Source organism: Suricata suricatta, chromosome 7, assembly GCF_006229205.1.
Source record: "Suricata suricatta isolate VVHF042 chromosome 7, meerkat_22Aug2017_6uvM2_HiC, whole genome shotgun sequence".
Lineage (NCBI taxonomy): Eukaryota > Metazoa > Chordata > Mammalia > Carnivora > Herpestidae > Suricata > Suricata suricatta.
This window is the reverse complement of record NC_043706.1, coordinates 74,957,935-74,965,758: the sequence shown is the minus strand read 5'-3', so window position 1 is coordinate 74,965,758 and position 7,824 is coordinate 74,957,935.

Genomic DNA, 7,824 nt, shown 5'->3' with positions numbered 1-7,824 from the left:
AACTGGTGTTTCAATTTGCCATCTTTATTGTTTCTCTATATCAATAAATTAATATTTATTGAGCTATGATCAGTCGGGGCAAGACACTACATTAGGCACCTTCAGAGATATATACTCCAGCCTTATGAAAATTCCCATTTTCATGGGGGAGCATGGATGTTGAGATGGGGTGGAATATCTCACACGGGTCCCCACTGGTCACCTTACTTGACCTGACCTCCCCCCCCCCCCACCAGGCCCTGCCAACACTGGTGCTCAGAAAGCAGACAATAACCTCAGAGATGAAGAAGGTAAGGCCCAAATATTCAGTCCCTTTTTTCAGGGACATTCATCCAGTAAAAGTAGAGCTAACAATCAACCATAGTTCTTAAACTACTTCCTTACCTCATCAGGCTTCCCAGATCACTGACCAGGTGTCTTGTTAATTTCATTCAAGCCATTCCTGGCCAGCAGCTATTTTGGCTCTCTAGCACTTATCTCCCAAATCTTTCTGGTTACAGACATTGTCTGTGGCCACAAGGTTTCCTCCCAGTGGCCCTGGAAGGAAATTTTTTTTCAGTACTTGTATGAAAGAATGACTACGGTTGCAAGTAGCTATGGTTCCAGTCTCCCCAAGGACACTTAACCATTTTCCTCAAGACGGGAAGACTGCCACGAGGAGAGGGGGGAAAAGGCAAAGACCTGAGAATGTTTGAATTTTCAATTCCTGTTGTCTCTCCAACCCCCCCCAACTTTCTTCAGTTTAGTTACATGAATGATAAATTCCCCAGTTTTGCTTAAACTGGTTTAAATAGGGTGTCTGTATCTTGCAACTGAAAGAATCCTAATAAAACCATGTTTTTCATACATTTCTTTCCTATTAAGTGTTTAGGGGTGAGGAGTGACAGAACACTTCTCCTGTATTTACTCTTTCTTGTTTAGGCATTGAGTATTCTAACTTTTACACGTGGTTATGTATAGAACGTGTGAATAGGGAGAGATGTGAAAGGATCTCAACATTGGTTACACTAAAAGAAGGAGAGTGAAATTCTTCTTTATAAATCTTTTCAGTTGCATGTTTTGTTTTTAAATTTTTAATAAAGAAAATAGATCAATTAAAAGCCCAAACTGCCCTTTCCCTCCTTTTTCTAGCTCACATCCCATCATATGCATAGAATACTTTCCTTATATATTGATGCCAATTTATTCCTAGTTCACATTTTGTTTGCATATTTAATACTGCACGGAGTACAAAAGAGAGGTCATGTCACGATTCTGTTAAAAATAAATGGCGAGGAAAGAAAGAACCAGTGGTGGGGGGTGTAAAGGCAAAAAGTGTCAGCATTCCTTTGACTTTTATGACAAAATCTGAAGGGACATGTTCTGGGAGAAACTTACCACAAGCTCCCTCTTTAACACAGAGTTTTTTCTCACAGAGTAGATCTTCCTTCAGCTGCAAAAGACAATGGTTTGTGGGGAGTTCTGAGAATTTTCCACAGACTTATCCTCTTTCTATTCTAACATGATAAAGATTATCTTTAAAATGCTGTCATGTGTCCATATATTGTTTGAAAGCACAGTTAAATGAGTTCTGGATGTTACCCAAATAGGTCAACATTCCCACCTACTTTACGTTGATCTGATCCCTCCCCAACTCTGGAGATTTAGTTTTCTATTAAAAAGGAAAAGGAAAAATGTTCAGAGAAAAATGGTTCATGGAACTTTTTTTCCTTGTCTTGAAAATTTCTCAGACATTAATGCTGTCAAAGGTAGACAGATGGCTGTGGTATACAATTGTCTGCACTAAATAATAGGAAACTGAAGTAGACTCCAGTTTTCTATCCTTTAAAAAGGTCACTGTGGGACTCGTACAGTAGATTGGGTCCAGAGGAGACAAATATTAAGCAATCCCATTTTCACTTTCTTGCTATAAAAATGTCATTAACTAAATTGATGACCATGAATCCCAATCCCCTGTAAGTCATTAGGTTAACCAAGTGCTTTCATTTAAAAAGCATTTATTTCAAAGGGGAGTCAGTGCAACAACTTGAGATTTTTCTATGGGAGATTAGTAAATATGATAAACGAATCTTCTGGAGAAAATGGCTTCTAATTACATTTGATGATGACATTAAAAACTTACTGTGGCTAGGTTGAAAGATTCTCTTATTCATCTTTTCAAATCGTGTAACCCCACAGTTTAAGTCCCTGGTATTTAGGAGCTCATGGTTTCATGGAAAAATGTGTGTTCCTCTTGCTTCTTCTTTCGTCTACCCAACATTTACTCTTTACCTAAAGAATTCTGACTTTGTTGGAAGTTGCAAGGTCCCCAGCTAAAAAGTCACATTTCCAGGGCTTCTTTGCATGGAAAGGTAGCGTGAAATCTTGACAAGATTTTTTTGACTGATGCTTTGGGGAAAGTTAAAAAGTGGGGATGACCTAGCTTGCAAAACAAGCATCTTTTTGCTCCCTAACTCTCCCCCACTCCCCGACCTGAGACATCGTAGCTAGAGCTGCAATAAACATCTTTCTACCATGAGGTGACTTTCTAGATGGAAAATGACCTAATGGATGAAGGAGCAGAAAAGCAGCTCCTGGAACACTGATGCTGTCCATCAGGGAATTGCTGTGTCAGTTCTAACTTCCTATCTCCATGCTTTTGCCTTTGCTGCTGTTATGTGAGAGATAACTCCTACCTGATGTAAGCTATTGCCTTGTTGGACTTTTTTACTTATGGCCAAAAATAGCTCCTACTTTCATGTGAGTAATTAGGATGAAAACACAGGAGGTGTGCTTATATCTACTGAGACAAAAGAGATGACCTGGATATTAAATGGCAGACATAAAACATTAAAAGTCTCAGAATTTTTTTCAGAACAAGTCAGTTGAAATGGTACAAGTAGTCATTTAGCATCAAGACTTAAAATTTTAATATGAGACAAAGATTTTTAGTTCATGACACAAAGTTCTTGGAGTGTAAGCTTACACCTTAGAAACAAGCAAAGTGTAGTATGAGACTATTGAAAAGAGGTTAATCTTGTGTTAGAAATTTGTGTCCAGACCATAGGAAATTATTTTCCCAATGCTTGAAAGAGAAATAGCTTATTATATGTCCCAACATTTCAGAACCAGGACTAACTGGTAAACATCAAAGAGATGAAGATTTTGTTTTACCTAAATAGAAGTATTGTATTAATTTGAGCTGCCTCAAAATGAAATGATTACCCAATAAAGTAGTGAGAACCTTAACAATGAAAGAGATGATCAAGAATATTCCTGGATTGTATGGCAGGTAGAATAGCTAGATGACCTCCAAATTTCCTTTTATCTCTCCAGGATTCTATGGTTCTCATACTTAGAACATATACTGGATAACGGCAAAATGAGACTTTTTATTGGTTATCTCACTATATAAACTTGATACCACAGAAAAATCTCTGAATAATAATCACCTTTAAATACAAATTTCATGTACAATAAGACAACTCGTTAAACAAGTTAGGCAGTTCCATAGAATAACAAGATTTATTTTCTTTACAATCATTGCATTATAGGGACATGTGAAGTACTTAATATTTTTTATAATTTCATTGTTTACTCCATCTTGAAAAATCTAATTTCATTTCAAGGTTTGGATCAAATATTTCTATCAAAGAGCATTTTTTCAAATGTAAAGTGGGGATAAATAATACCTATGTCATAGGCTGTTGCCCAGATTAAATGAGATGATCCATGCAAAGCATTAGTACATGGAGGTTATTTTTTTTAATGTTAGATATTGTAATTAACATTATATGGCCTTATTATCATTTATTCCTGTATAATTTGCTTGTGCACTTGTATTCCCCTCTAAATTATGAGCATACTGAATGCAGGCAAGAGCCATGTCCATTACCATTACACCCTCAAGGTTTAACCCACAATAGTTGCTCGGCAACGATTAAAGTATCCATGAATCTTACAGCCTAACTATGTTGTATGAACTAAAAAAAACATGGTATTCTGGAAGAAATCTTTAAAATGCTTATATGAAGAAGACTACAACTCAGAATGATAAAGTGACTTGCCTAATGTTACATGAAGTGATGGAGTAAGAATTCAAGGTTGTTGTTAGTTTACTTTTGAGAGAGAGCGCATGCAACCTAATGGGGGAGGGGCAGAGAGAGAGGGAGACAGAGGATCCAAAGGAGACTCTTTGCTGACATCAGAGAGCCCAATGCAGGGCTCGAACTCATGAACTGTGAGATCATGACCTGAGCTTAACCCACTTAACCAAGTGCCCCAAGAATTCGTTTTTTCTCCCCAATTCCAAATCTAGTTTTCCAAAAGTTTTCTGTACAAAATTGTTCCAAAGTCCCACGTTTTGGCACCAAAAACAAAAACAATAAAGATTTCTGGAATATTGGTATACCATATAATAACCAACTGCATTATGCCCAGTTTTTTTTTTTTTTTATTGTTGTTGTTGTTTACCTTATTAGTCAACTAAATTCTGGTTTGTTTGGGAGTGGCAATGTGCCCAGGTAAAAAAATGTACATTTCCAAGTCTCCTTTACCTGCAGAGGTAGCAGCACAACTACCTTCTTGTCAAAACAAGATTTTCTGGTGCTTACGGGTGAGTTAAAAATTTGTGTGATACATGCAATGTTACTCTAGCTTGTTTCCATTATAAATGGTGGTCTATTAAAAAGTACCCATCACAGTCATTTCCCAATTTTTCAGCTTCAGTAACTTCAATTTATCATAAATATTCAAAAATATAAATGACACCCCACATCTTAGCCCATGTGTTAGCCTATAACACATAAAAAATAATGGAAAAGTAATTTCTGGTTCAATTTCTAAAACTTAGCTCTGTAACACATCTCTTATGTTAGCTTGCCATCTTGTGGCCTCTTACTCCTGTACAACTCAGACCACCACACACTCCCACACACTTTTTAACTTATTTTATATGCAGCACATAAGTCAGATGCACATTCAATTTCACTCCCAGACCAACTTCATTCCAGCAAAAGCTGACAAACCTGTTGTCAGAAAGACAAATGCTGGCAGCTACAAGTAAAGTAAATCCTAATCAAAAAAATATGCTCTGAGAGACAAGTACTTAAAAAACATATGAATATTTATTGAATAGAACATGCATACGTTTGCTGAAAAGGAGTGTATGTAACTTTTTTGGTGAAGTCAGTATGAACATGGTCTCTGATCAAGAGACCTGTGAAAGCAAGGTAGTAACAGGATTTAAAAGATTTTACCAAATCAAAATGGTCACATGGTCTTTCTTTCCTCTCTGGCAGAAGTATACAATCTACAATGTTTGCTTTCTCTGTTGAAGGTATACACACACACACACACACACACACACACACTCCATTGTGGCTACAATTTAAATTCTCCTTCAAGCTGTATTCTAGGTTTAATCTCAGAACACCTGGGTCTCTCAGAATAGAGTCAAGTGGGGACATGTGAATAAAAATTGTGACAGTAATCTCCAATGTCAGCTACTTCCTTTCTATGGTTGTGATTAAATGAGTTGATATATAATGAACTCAGAGGCCTGACACCTGATTATTAAATATTATCTATTGCCCTTACGAGACAGATAAAGCCAGACTTCAGTCCATGGCTTCCCAAGCCTCCCTCCCCTCTTGGCAGATAATTGTTGCTCCACTGACTACCCGATTCAAAGTACCTGAAGACTCCGCTGGATGGAGCATGTTTCCCCTTTGCTTCAGTGTTGTGTTTCTGAGAAAAGCTGCCTACACAGATGGTATAGCTTGGTCAGTGAAAAGGAAAAGAAAAATGTATCCTGGCATAGGACTGGGTTCCTGTCTGTAGTTTAAAATTTCAGATTTTCTCTCATTGTCAGGAAAAGTGACTTAGAGTAATAACACAGCTGAAATCTGAATGATTACACAGTCCCTCACATTTTGTGGTGAAAGGTTCATACCACTTTGGGTGTTTCTTGTCTTTTCTGGATGTTCATATAGAACATTCTAGATGTTTCTGGTCTTTTCACTTCTAGCAGAACAGCTGTTACCTTTCATACTTCTAGCTCATCAACTTTGGTTGGGGAGCTGGTGTAGGATCAAGATTTTACAGGAATAAACTAGAATTGCTCCAGTTTCTCGTTTTATACTGGTAACATGTAGACTACATTAAAAACCCTATTTTTAAAGTCTTAAGACATCAACATATGCCAGGATATGTGACAGAACTTATTTTGCCTTATTTACTCATAAGTATATTGCACTGCCTTCCACATTTGCAGTAATAATTTTTACTATATAATCCTGACATTATCCACATTCATCCTTCTGCTTTGAAATGTCAGTATTTTCAGCCAGCTGGACAGTAGAGAAAGCATTCTAAGAGCATTCTGAGCAAGCCTATTTATAGGCTGGCTGTCAAAAGTCATTACATTTCCCCATACGTCACTGTCCTCATCTATAAAATAGAATTGCTACTTTTTCTATTCCTCTCATGGGGCAGGGCTCATGTGAAAATTCCATTTTAAACTGCCTAAATAAGATTTAGACCACCACCCAACTGCCATCATGGGATGAGAAAATTCCAGGGGCATATACACTTGAGAAAAACTTTGTAATGCTCTAGCTTTAAGAAGCCATAAGTAGGTTTAGTAAATAAGGTTTGGAAAATTTCAAATAAGTAAATATAATAATGAGTTTACCAGCTGTGTTTTAGAGTGGATATAAATAGACAATTGGCAAAATGACTTACTTGATTATCTGGACTGTATTGATTGCAAAACTGTTTTTGCAAATATGTGAGAGATTCTCTGTATATCCCATCCCCCTTCCCATCTGTAAGTGCTTAGGTGTTGGTTAACATCTTGAAGCCTCCAAATAAAAGGGGTTACTTTGGCTTGGCAAGGTGGGGGGTGGCACTCTCCTTGTAGGAGGGACTCCTGGGTACCTGTTTCTAGTAAGAATTCCCTGGGTGATCTGCTCCTTAACAGTCTGAAACCTACCCATTGTTCTCAAAAGCCCAGTGACTTACTTCAGTGCTATAGAAGGCCTGTAGCCCGTGAGGGCTACCATTGTCACCCTTATGCCTTATTCCTCTTCTCCAACCTACCCTGGGTGACAGAAGTATTCAAGGGGATCTAGGGATGGTGGTACTAAAGGCTGTTTAAGTGCAGTTTTCATAGTGAACATTCCTTTGCCATGCCCATAGTTATTTGGGGGAACACAAGAACCTAGAAGCTGAGATGGCAGCAAACAAAACCTCTACTAGTTTCAATTGTAGGGCTCCCAGTACACATGGACTATAAAGTGAAAAGAGAGCTGGTCAGAAACTGTTCAACCCCTCCACAACTGCTTCCTTTTCTCTTGGCTTAAGAGTACACAGCTGCAATGAAGATCTCTAGTAGTGAGCCCTTTGTTCGTCCGTGCTCCCTACCGTCATCTACACAGCCATATCCTTCATGGCTCCAGACTTGATTCCAGAAGTTCACCTTTTTTTTCCCCTTTAGAATATTAACTGTAATAACAAATATATATACATACACACACACATAAAATAAATGTGGGTCTTAAAAAGAGTACTATTTATGAATTATTCCCTAACTGCATGGGAGAGAATTCTCTTCAGCTACCACAATTTTTACAGCATCATTCTAAACAGACAGTGCGCAACCTGTTACCTCATTTGGCTGCCTATATTTTCCAAACAAAGGCATGTACAAGCTCTGGAGTCAGTGTGCGTGGTTTCAACACTCAGCTCTGCCACACACTAGCTGTGTAACCCTTAGGCAAGACACTTAAGACTTTCCAAATATTACCTGTTACTATTAGTAGATCTTATACATGGGACTCTAGG